The sequence below is a fragment of the Epinephelus lanceolatus genome, chromosome 19 (assembly GCF_041903045.1).
Source record: "Epinephelus lanceolatus isolate andai-2023 chromosome 19, ASM4190304v1, whole genome shotgun sequence".
NCBI classification, from domain to species: Eukaryota; Metazoa; Chordata; class Actinopteri; order Perciformes; family Serranidae; genus Epinephelus; species Epinephelus lanceolatus.
This window is the reverse complement of record NC_135752.1, coordinates 6,110,542-6,121,773: the sequence shown is the minus strand read 5'-3', so window position 1 is coordinate 6,121,773 and position 11,232 is coordinate 6,110,542. Positions and strand designations below refer to the sequence as shown.

The window sequence follows — 11,232 nt, the reverse complement described above, 5'->3', positions numbered from 1 at the left end:
CTGAGTGTTTCAGAAACTGCTGATCTACTGGGATTTTCACACACAACCATCTCTCATGGCCAGACTGGTTCAAGATGATAGAAAGACCATCTCTGAATGAACAACATGTTGAACCTTGAAGCAGATGGGCTACAGCAGCAGAGGACCACACCGGCTGCCACTCCTGTCAGCTTAGAACAGGAAACTGAGGATACAATTCACATAGGCTCACCACTGGACATTAGAAGATTGGAAAAACGTTGCCTGGTCTGGTGAGTCTTGATTCCTGCTGCAACATTCAGATGGTCAGGTCACAATTTGGTGTAAACAACATGAAATGCAGCATGGTTTAAATGCCACAGCCTACCTGAGTATTGTTGCTGACCGTGTCCATCCCTTCATGACCACAGTGTACCCATCTTCTGATGGCTACTTCCAGCAGGATAACGCACCATGTCACAAAGCTCAAATCATCTCAAACTGATTTCTTTAACATGACAATAAGTTCACTGTACTCCAATGGCCTCCACAGTCACCAGATCTCAGTCCAATAGAGCACCTTTGGGATGTGTTGGAACATGAGATTCACATCATGGATGTGCAGCCGACAAATCTGCGGCAACTGTGTGATGCTATCATGTCAATATGGACCAAAATCTCTGAGGAATGTTTCCAGCACCTTGTTGAATCTATGACACGAAGAATTAAGGCAGTTCTGAAGGCAAGTGTGTGTAAAGTAGCAAAAAAAAAATGGGAATACTCAAGTAAAGTACAAGTAGTTAACAGCGGTACTTTAATAAATATACTTCTTAACTGTCCACCACTGTGTTTCCTGATAAAACTTCTGTACTTTATGTGAGATATGTAGTGTTCTACTGAGAGATTTGACTACTCCCTCCCCCGCTGTTAGTAGGTTAACGTGACACTTCATAATACAGACATGACATCACCTGGTTTCTGCTGCCCCCTGCTGGAAGTCTCTCTCAGATACACTCCTTTATAACACCAGCGTCTGAAGTTTGCAAAGCAGTTTAACACTTACAGGAAGTTGACTAACAATAATAAGAGTGTTATTAATCACTAACTCAAAGCTTGTGGGACTTTTTTACGCAGAGGTTTTACGCAAAGTACAACCTTGTGGAAAGTGGTATTTCCTGATTTTATTATAGGGGAATAATGTGTTTCTGTAAGCTTTATTACACGACTCAGACAGCCCCAGCAGGAGTCGGCTTCTCCCCTCTGGTTCCTGATATTGTTCCCTGCTGCTCCCTCCCCTTTCCCGGCTCCTCCTCTGCCGGAGTTCTCGGTCCACCGAAGCCGAGCTTCCCAAACTTTCCGTGCCAAGGCTTCCTGTTAAAGCCTCTGTTATATGCAAGCGAACAGTCGAAGCCGATGGAGGGAGACGCGTAAAATGTGAAATATAAAAAAACTATGGTACTGATGACCGAGCAGGCGGACAGACCTCTGACTCCGTTATCCACACCGGAGCAACTTTTCAACAAGGACTCCCGAGGGAATCGCTTGACGTAAGTGTGGATAAGATGGAGAGGAAGGGCCCGGGTTGCTTCCCAGGCCTAATGCATTCTGGTTATTTGCATTCACATCCTGCTTTTTTTTTTTAATTAAAGGGCCGTGCTCATTTCTAATGGGCGCATACGTGGCAGCAGATCGGTTTACTTTGCATCAACAAGAAATATATTTTCATATGCATTCTAATAATGAAGGATAGCTGATGGTCTGCTGTGGCTATTTCATGCAGAACTTGCATGTATCCTGCATACTTGATGCGTTAAGACACGTTTGTGCCGGTGATAGATGTACAGACATAAACAATAGTGTCTGTGTGATGTGTTCAGGTCTGAAGCGGAGCATGGAGGTGAGAGGAGACAGAGGAGGCGCGGAGGCTCACCTGCAGACCCTCTGTCGTGTTTGGATTCAGAGACAGACCCCTCAGAGAGCAAAAGGAAACCAACTGGCATGAGGTGAAGAAGGTTATGTGATGCCCTCTGAGTGGCTGCTCATAAACATAATACAACCACTACAGCTAAAAGGATCAGTTGATTAATCGTTGTTTACGTTCTTTTACAAGCAAAACAAACAAACAAAAAAGTTCTGTTCAAGCTTCTTCAGTGCTGCTTTCACTGATTTTCTCTGCTTTATGTCCTTTGTAGAAAATATTTTTGATTTTTGGAATATTTGTTGGACAAAACAAGACATTTGAAGATGTCACTTTGGGTGTTTTCCACTGTTTTCTAACAGTTAACTGAGAAAATTATTCGCAGATTTTTATTTTATATTTATTTAATCCTTTAAATAAGTAATCTCATTCAGATCATTTGAACAAGAATAAACATGTATAGTTACATGGACAAATACACACAAGTTAGACATTAGATTTACATTAAGAAAAGCAATTACAGGTAGAATTGCCTATTTGTGAGTATAGACTTTTAAGATGATTTAATAATGAAAATAATCATTGGATATACCCATGGGCAGATTACTGAATGGGTCTGCTGGGCACATGCCCAGTGGCCCAATGTGTCATGGGCCCTTCTGGCCTTCACCTACAAAATATCACTTGAAGAGACACAAACAAATCAGGAAGGGACTCAAAATGAGCACAAAGAAATGACCACAAAGAGACGCAATGCTGCTGCAAAGAGACACCAGGACACTCAGGACAATTACAGAAAGAGGCAAAACAACAACAAAGAGACACAACATGATTACAAAGAGGCAAAAAATTACTGCAAAGAGAAACAAAGTGACTTCATAGAGACACAAAATGAATACAAAGAGATGCAAAATTACCAAAAAGAGACACAATATGAATACAAAGTGACACAAAACGACTACAGAGAGGCATAAAATAACTACAAAGTGTTGTGGCAATTTTTACCCGATTTGCTTGGGAGTCAGCAAACAAGACTGAATAGCTTCATGCACGAGAGTCTATTCTCTATAGAGAAGGCGCAACCTCAGGCTCAGAGCTCAGAGTTTGTGCCCAGAACAGTGAATACAGGGCATCTTTATACCTACACTCAGACAACAAGATGATGAGAAATCAATTGTAGCTTTCTTGGGCTTTCCTGATTTAATTTTGTTTTCTTGATTGTATCAGAGGAACATAACTATTGCAATCTAGTATATATAACATGTTAGGTAATCGGCTGTATCTGTTAGACAATCAATGGACTGATTTTGAAGGCGAGATTATAGTGAATGTAAATGTCTTGAGGATGTCAAGTAACGACGTAAGTTTACAAAAGGGGAATGCAAAGGTCACACACTTACAAACACATAGCAAGAATGAAATAATATAAGCACATGCATGAAGAAGACAAAATTTCCACCAAAAAAGAAATGCAAAATGACTACAAAGAGACACAAAATGACCACAAAGAGACTTAAAATGAATACAAAGAGATGCAAAATGAATACAGAGATATAAAATGACCACTGAATAATACAAGATGGCTTCAAAGAGACACAAAATGAATACAAAAAGATGCAAAATTACCATAAAGACACGCAAAATGACAATGAAGAGGTGCAAAACAACTACATAAAATCACAAAACCACAACAATAAGAGGCCAAACAACTGTAAAGTCTGTGTGTCTTGCTCCTATGTAGGAGAGATGGTTGGGCCTTGTGCATTTCTGTGCCCAGGGACCCATTGTCTCATAATCTGCCCATTGATGTTCCTCTAAAAATATTGAATTCTAACTAACATGCTAAAACAGCTGGAATTAACGTAGATTCCTTGAATCTTACTGAAACTAAATCTTTGTGTTGGTATCAACTGTGTCACTTCTCACATAAAAATGTATCCTTTATGGCAAAGGCATTAATACATTTTCATCTTCTGTTGTATTTTAAAAGCTTAAATGAACTTAGCAACACTATGAGGAAATCCAAAAATATATAAGAAGTATTTTCTTGAGAATGAAATCATAAGGTAGCTCAACCTGGATTCATTTCACTGAAGTTTGCAGTTCCACCTAACAAGTGTATACCTGCATGACCAAAGTGCTGTTTACAGATTGTCTCTGTTGCTGTGTAAGCAGTCCTTATGTAACCACGGCTGACACCATGCAAAGCAAAATGAAGGACATTTACTTTTGCACAATACTTCATTTCTGTGAGCACAAGAATACAAATCACGTTTGTGTCACGAGTTACAACGTTGTAACTGTCCAACAATAGCTCATTTGTCTCACCTGTCCTCCTCTTCAGGTGTTACCTTGCTACTTAAACATAAACACAGTGACCTTTTTATTTGTCAGATTGAAACCTGTGGAGCAGCTTTCTCCAATGCTGAGTCCAAGTGACTGTGAAACAAAGTTTGAAAGGAAGAAATCTCAGCCCAGTCAAGTATGGACACTTCTAATCTAATCACCAAAGTCTTAACCTTTTACATGTTTTTGCAGTTTCTTATCAAACTGTCTTACTCTGTTTCTTTTCAGTTATCAAAGACAAACGCTCAGTATCACAAGTTATTCAAGGAGGTCAGCAAAGATGAGTTACTCAGACAAAGTAAGTTTCAAATTTTCCTCTCACATAAAGAAGCAAATACATGTTACCAAGTATTTTGTCTGTTTGTGCCCAACAGGTTACACTTGTGCCCTGCAGAAAGACATTTTATATCAGGGCAAAATGTTCGTCTCTGATCACTGGATCTGTTTCCACTCCAAAGTCTTTGGCAGAGACACAAAGGTACAGTATGATACTGCAACTGTGATAAAGTTCATGTTTTAAGACTGAATTCTGTGTCCTAACGCAGTGGTGTCTTCTCCAGATTTCAATACCAGTGTTGTCTGTGACATTTATCAAAAAAACTAAAACTGCATTATTAGTGCCAAACGCCCTCGTGATTGAAACTACTTGTGACCAGGTAAGAAGACTGTTGACACTATCCATTTTTTAACCCTTTTGACATAAACATAAAAGTGATTCTAAAATAAAACAATGTTTTCCAGCATGTGTTTGTGTCCTTCCTCTCTCGAAACACCACCTACAAACTTCTGAAGACCGTCTGTGGTCATCTGGAGGTAAATAACATCTTCTATTGAGCATTTATTTGTTCTTACTGAATTCATCTATTTAAAGTTTTCTGAAACATTTTCATTATAGTGTGAAAATAAGATAGATGATTAGTCAATCAACAGAAAATTCATCGTTAACTATTTTGGTAGTTGATTGATCATTTAAAGGTTCTGTATGTGACATTCAGATATGTGGCAGTAAACCACTATTTGCAATCTAAACATATAGTGTGTGTGTTGTTATCTGAGCTTCACTGTGGTTTCTTGTGGTAAATTTCCTGTGTATGTTAGGGCATGTGTGTAGCACACTGGGTAGTCCATTGCTGCTGCTTTGAACTGTGCTTATATGGCGGTTACAGCTAAAACTGGAATGGCGTTGTTGCTGAAGCTTAGCACCCACAGTTCCCCCCTGGCTGATATTCATGCACGGGTCAGGGTGTTTAAAAACCCACCCTGCCCAATCCATATATTCATATACACACACACACACACACATATATATATATATATATATATGTGTGTGTGTGTGTGTGTGTGTGTGTGTGTGTGTGTGTGTGCGCTAATCAATGATCTGAATCCAAACCGGAGACCTGCAGCAGAAAGTTTCTGGTAATGACCATTAGAACAGCCTACTTGCTGCTGGCTATATTGTATATCATTTACAGTAAATATCACAATATGAAATGTGTGTTTTCTCTTTTAAAAAACTAAACAACAGAAATACAGCAAGCACTCACCTGTCTTTTCAGAGGTTACGTCTTTAGCCTATGATCTGGAGCTCACAGCTGATATGTTCAGTTGTTTGTTTACATGACAGTGCTCAGCCACCTCCATGTTGAGATCCATGTGCAGACAACTCGTGTGAATTTCACACGGAGCCCCTTGAAGCACAAATATTAAAATTTTGGTGGTTCCAACATTCCAAAGTTCTCTGTTCTACATCACAGTATATGCCATATCTCTGTATTGTGGACAAAAATGCACTTTGAAGACATCATGGGCTCTAGGAAATTGTGATGGGCTATTTTGCACTATTTTATAACATTTTAAAGTCTAAACACAAATAGAATCAATAATACATTAACAGTAAAAAAGTATTTTGACATTTAGGGAGACACACTTATCCGTTTTCCTGCATTAGATGAAAAGAATGTTACCACTCTCATGTTTGTACGCTAACTGTGAAGCTACTGCCAGCAGCCAATCAGCTTAGCTTAGCATCAAGACTGGAAACAAGGGGAAACAGGTAGCCTGGCTTTATGCAAAGGCACATGATCCCCCTGAAAAAGAAATAAACTCTAGATAAAATCTGCTGTTTGCTACCTGATCAGCACCAAATGCTAATGTTAGCTAATACCGGTGAACACAGTGGAACATTCAGCAGTTAAAGAGACTAATATTTCCGTCTGTAGGTGGTCGAGACCAAAAACAAAGCTAAAAGTGGGTGAATAATAGACTTACATTCACCAAGGTGCTAACGTTGCTAACTTGTGTGTTAAAAGCTTGTTAAGAGGTGGCCAAAAAAACAAAATGAAAAAAAACAAAACAATGAATAATACTGCTTTAAAAAATAGAAATATTTTCTTATACAAACTCATGTGTGTACTCTGTGATTCCAGGTGGATAAGACTTGTAACAGCCCTGTTATTTCCTCCTGTGAAACCAGCTTCAGAGTGAAATGCCCATCCTCACTTCCTCTGGTCAGTCAGTCTGTTTGTCCAGTTTTATGGGATGTGTTTGTACAGGGTGTATTTATTGTTTTATATTTTCCATTGTGATGAAGGATCTACAGAATTGCCTCATTCTCATGCTATACAATACCCTCTCTGCATGTGGTGTTCATTGTATATTTTCCTGTATGTGCACTGCAGGACTTTTCTGCAGACTTCTCCGACCTGGACGGGGTTGTGCAGCAAAGACGTCAGGAGATGATGGAGAGCAGCAGCTCCGGCTCTCAAACTCCAGATTATGACAAAATAAATGGTGTGTGCTCCATTTTTATCCCTCTCATGTATACTTAGTCATTACAAAGCTTCTTTACACTTACTAATCTACTGTACACACCTTTGTAGTGTTTTTATCTCTCCAAATGTGTTTAGGGTGTCAGGTGTCACTGTAGCTCAGACAGTCTTTGGTTTGCAAATAGCTGGAGCGAAGCCGAGTGAAATTTGAACCATTGAGGCTTTGTTTTCTGTTATCGTGAAGACAGTTGGCATGAAAACAGTGGTGATGTTATTGAACGATAAAGGGCATCTTCAGCTTATTGTTGATGATCAGTTTTGTTTTAACTCACACGCGAACATAGAGCACTTGTTGAGCCGTCTGTTTATAATATTTACTCATGGGCAGCTGGAGTCACAGGTTCTTTCCTGTTTGTTTGAGCAGACTTCACCAGCCTCCCTGACACATTTCTAAGTGCAGTGAAGAGCGGAGAGGTTTCAGTCCACGCAGACATTCACCTCCAGAGTCCAAGCCAAAAACACGGAGCTGCCCTCAAGAACGGTAGTTTAAAACTGGATATTTCTGAATTCAAAGAAGCTTTGTTAATGCTTCTGTAGTTTTGGATTTCAATATTTCCCAGAAGGAATTTGGAGTCAGTGGAAAAAAAGGTCAACCTCTTGTCAAATGCTATCGCTGCCTTGCTGAGTGTTAGATGAGAAGATTGATACCACTCCCATGTCTGCAGAATAAAAATGAACCACCATCATGTGGTTAGCTTAGCTTAGCATAAACACTAGAAACAGAGGGAAACAGCTAGCCTGAATCCTTCCAAATGTCGCCTAAACCCCCTTGGTAAACCACAACGTGTTCTTTTTACACTTAAACACACAAGAGAGAATGTGTTAATTAGTGAGGTTTAAAATTGCTAGTAGGTGGATTTTGTTACCTTTGGAGAGCTCGCTTTCCCTCCAGTTTCCAGTTTTTATGCTACAGTTTTTTTATGCATACATGAGAGCATGAACTGTAAAAGAATAAATAATAAGTACCAGGAGGGATGCAGAAGTGTTTGGATTTTAAACCCATGCATTTAAGGCTTAATTTGCGCAAAAAAGAAAAGATCATGTTTTGGCTTAAAATACCCCATGACACCATGTCTTGGTAAAGAACAACTGCTTTCCATGGCACTATCTGCTGGAAAAGCAGCAAGGGGTTGCTGTAAAACACCCATATTTGAAGCCCAAAAGAGATGCTGGAAACACAGCAATGACTCTCTAAATCACAATTGTTTTTGTTGGTTGTTGGTGTCAAACAGTGGGCTGCAGCTTGGCAGGCATCTCACCTAGGTGTCACGACATCCAGCATCCCCTCCACCTCCTCATGATTTAGTCAGCTCATGTACTACATTGCTTTAGAAACAGTGATATGATAGGTATGAAATGTGCAAATATAAGGTATTCATGGTTCTGGAGGTACGTACAATGCCAATATGTTCTTATGGCGACTGGACTGGGATTTTATTCTCTTTGGACTGTTTCCCCCCGTTTCCAGTCTTTATGTGAAGCTGAGCTAACCTGCTTCATATGGGCAGTGCAGACATGAGAGTGGTATTGATCTTCTCACGTAACACATGAAAACAAAACAAAAAAAACATATCTCTTAAAATGTCAAAATATTCCTTAAAAGTTTGCAGCTCATTTATTTGTTGCCATCAACATTTCTCTTTCTGCTTTTCCTTGTAGGGTCTACAAAGCTCAAAGACAAACCCTCGCAGCCCATGTCATTACAAGCCATCCTCCTCATCTATTTGTTTTTGTGAGTAACCTTTCATTATGTGTAATATGAGACTCAGACCACAATTGTTGGATTAATTTCCATTATTTGGGCGTGTTAGCAGCTGTCCTCTGTTTGAGTGTTTGATATGTATGCATGTCTCTTCACAGAGTTAGTATTCTTGTCTTGTCCTCCTGTTACATGGCTTTCAAGATTGTGGCTCTTGAGCATCGTTTGAACTCCTTGGTGTCCATGGGGGAACACATTCGCAATGAGTAAGAGCCAGAGTCACATAATTGAGGTGTACCAAACAATGAACAAATGCACTCTTACGGTTTTCTTTTCTTTTTTTTTTGTAATGCAGCATCACGCTTCATTTGGTTTGTGATTTTAGTGCAAATGTTGTTGCAGAAATGCGGTGAGCCACAGGCCCCAGGAAGAAGTGAATGCTGAGATTTATGGAGAACTTTCAACCAACTTGTTTAAGCTGGAAAAGGTTTGTCCAGTTGCATGTACCTGCACAGCAAATGTGGTGACTGAAATATCTCTCATTATATTCAGTAGTTTAATTATATCATGTATCGTAATGAATTGGTTTACATATTCAAAAACATTTCACGATGTTAAGATAAGAAGGGTAAGATTTCTTACTGAAGTGCAGCTATTAACCAAAATGATTGGTAATGTATTTTTTGTCACAGTAAAATAATAGTTCACATTTATTTGCATTCTTGCTGCGAGTTACACTGGAAAGTCTGTAACACTCTGTAGGACAAGGCTAGAGCCAGGAGACAGTTAGCTTAGCTTAGCATAAAGACTGGAAATAGGGGGAAACAGCTAGCCTGCCTGGAATATAATATACTAAGTTTGTTTTCTTTAATGTATAATTACCTGGAAATAAGAATTGTTGTGTTTTTGTCACCTTAGCTGTTTATATCTACATAGAGAGCAGGTCCTTGTTTATAGACATTACCATGTTTTACCATCATGTTTCTACAGACATAGATTAGACAAACCAAAGATTGGCTCTAGATAGGGCTTTTTGTTGTTTTGTTTTTACCGGTTTAAATGACCAGGTCTGTTTGTTTTGGAGAGGAAGAGGCCTCTGTGGATGATTCAGCTCCTGCTAAAAACCTCCAGAATGTCTGGATCTTAAAGCCACAGTGTGTAGGAATTTCTCCCATCTAACATTGAAATTGTATATTGCATTCATAAACGCACTTTAGTGCCTCACTTTCAAACGCATATTGCAACAACGGTAGCTGCTGTGTAACAAAAAGCTATGATAACATTGATGAAACCATGTCATCCGATACTTCATGGAGTATTCTAGGGCTGTACCCAAATATTCAGATATTCGAATATTTGTTTCTATGGGTAGGTATTCGTTATGAAAATTTGGTATTCGATATTCGTTTTTTTAATTACTTATTTTTTTTACTTTTTTTTTTTTTTTGGTGCTAAATGTAGTCTTTCTGTTGTTGGTAAACATAGGTTATCAATAAAAATCTAAACTTTTAAATTGCATTGTTAAAAATGTGAAAATATAGTATAGCCTACCAACGGAGCTTGTGCGCACGGCACGCTTGAGCGAAACCGTCTGAGGCTGTGGATCAATGCCAAGTTTTACCACTTTATCACTATTCCCTCTAACTTGTAGCTGGTTTTTCGTTATCTTTTGAATTTAATATAAATTATGGAACCGTTTTTGTCAATGTTTGTTTCCCCCGTTTTGTACAATAAATCATTGTTTAAAGTTTCAACAAGTTTCTTTTGGAGTGCGTGACACAAGTGTGTTTTGAAAACGGCCGCGGACTGTCACCTGCTCAATGCATCCGTACCATCAGATGGCATGACAGTAATAGCCAATAATGTCAAAATATCATTTACAGACCGATTTAACAGACAATCACTGCTGCCCGACCCGCAGGTCCATTTGCGGGTCCCGTGGGTTACAGGTCGACCTGCGCATCACTACTCAGCTCAGTCTATAAGGCTGTACACACACGACTTTGTTATGCTGCAGTGGTGCTGGGGTAGTAGCGAAGCGCCTCTTGCTCCTCTTCTTCGGCTTCTCAGTGCACTGGCCTGGCTCTTAACGAAAACGCCAAAGGCAGGGCTATTCCCTGGTGGTGCTATGTGTCCCTTGCTGGCGGATGTCTTCTCAAGATGGTGAAACGTTATGGAACCCCCAAATGACTTACCCGCCCAAAGTACAAACAAATCCAAAATTCTTCTTTTATGAGAATAAGTCAGATTATTGGTGGATGTAATAATACACCAATGATGACATATTCATGAATGCAGACATCGATTTTTGCCAATAAACAACTGAAAACACTATACAATATCCTTTTAAGTTATGGAACTTTCTGTTTGCACTTTGCGTTCATTTTGTCCATATTTGTTCACGTTTTCTGAAAGCTTACAAATACTGACGAAATGGAGCAATACCACTGGAGATCATGGAGGCAGTGTCGCGTAGTTCAAGC

General features: G+C 39.4%; 1 pseudogene across 1 annotated transcript in view; it reads left to right on the top strand.

Moving 5' to 3' along the window:
* Nucleotides 1-1,251: 1,251 nt before the first annotated feature.
* Nucleotides 1,252-11,232, top strand: part of LOC117269272 (uncharacterized) — a 34,044-nt pseudogene continuing 24,063 nt past the window's right edge. The window contains exons 1-13 of the transcript XR_013488177.1: nt 1,252-1,505; nt 1,836-1,961; nt 4,271-4,358; nt 4,451-4,520; nt 4,597-4,700; nt 4,783-4,878; nt 4,964-5,035; nt 6,649-6,729; nt 6,901-7,012; nt 7,415-7,531; nt 8,710-8,782; nt 8,911-9,015; nt 9,152-9,236. The product of XR_013488177.1 is annotated as an uncharacterized LOC117269272 (transcript). The remainder of the gene's footprint in view (nt 1,506-1,835; nt 1,962-4,270; nt 4,359-4,450; nt 4,521-4,596; nt 4,701-4,782; nt 4,879-4,963; nt 5,036-6,648; nt 6,730-6,900; nt 7,013-7,414; nt 7,532-8,709; nt 8,783-8,910; nt 9,016-9,151; nt 9,237-11,232) is intronic.